Below are 844 nucleotides of genomic sequence, written 5' to 3'. Positions count from 1 at the left end.
ACTACATTTTGTATGATGCCATATCTAGGAAATCTCCAGAACAGGCAATTTTATAGAGGCGGGAAGCAGATCATTGGTTGCCTGGGGCTGAGGGTGTTGTGAGAATAAACTACAAATGGGCATGAGTGTGCTTTTTGGAGTTTTGGGAATATTCTAAAACTGGATTATGGTATTGGTTGTACAACTCATTTGGCTAAAAATCATTGCAGTGGACACTTGTAATTGAATTTGGTACATAAAGTGCTAAATTAAAAAAAAAAAAGGTCTTGGGCTCACTTTAGCAGCACATGTACTAAAATTGGAAGGATACAGAGAAGGTTGGCATGGCCCATGCTTAAGGATGGCATGCAAATCGTGAAGCATTTTATACTTTCTGAGGCACAGCTTAATAAACCCTAGAGCTACCAAAAAAACCCCACAAAGTCTTATTGTATGTGTACCATTTACCAGACACAGCACTAGGTGCTGGCAATTAAGGGAGACTAGGTTAGATAAAACACCTGCTTCTATGGGGCTTATAGTTTGCAAGAGTCTGTAAGGATCTGGAGCACATTAGCATTGCCAGCTTCCGAAGTTTCAGAAAAAACCCGAACTATGTTAAAAATACTATATTCCCCCCAAGGAATATTCTGTGGAACTTACATGGAATTTACATTCCATGGAACTTACATTCTATTGTACGGGATTTGGGGAAGATGAAAATAAGGGCATAAACACATAAATATAGAACATTTCAGGAGGTGATAAATGCTGCTAATAGAATAAGACAAAAAAAAAAAGAGATAAAAATGCTGAAGGAAGAAGAAGAGGTATTATTTTAGGTAGGATGGTAGTGGAAGGCATC

The 844-nt window shown here is 38.0% G+C and overlaps 1 non-coding gene across 1 annotated transcript; it reads left to right on the top strand.

Moving 5' to 3' along the window:
- The first annotated feature begins 268 nt into the window (after positions 1 to 268).
- LOC123325181 lies at positions 269 to 374 on the top strand. Its single transcript, XR_006540287.1, has one exon. It is a non-coding gene; the product is annotated as a U6 spliceosomal RNA (small nuclear RNA).
- Positions 375 to 844: the final 470 nt, after the last annotated feature.

This window comes from Neomonachus schauinslandi, chromosome 6 (assembly GCF_002201575.2).
Source record: "Neomonachus schauinslandi chromosome 6, ASM220157v2, whole genome shotgun sequence".
Lineage (NCBI taxonomy): Eukaryota > Metazoa > Chordata > Mammalia > Carnivora > Phocidae > Neomonachus > Neomonachus schauinslandi.
This window is presented reverse-complemented; position numbering and strand designations above follow the sequence as displayed.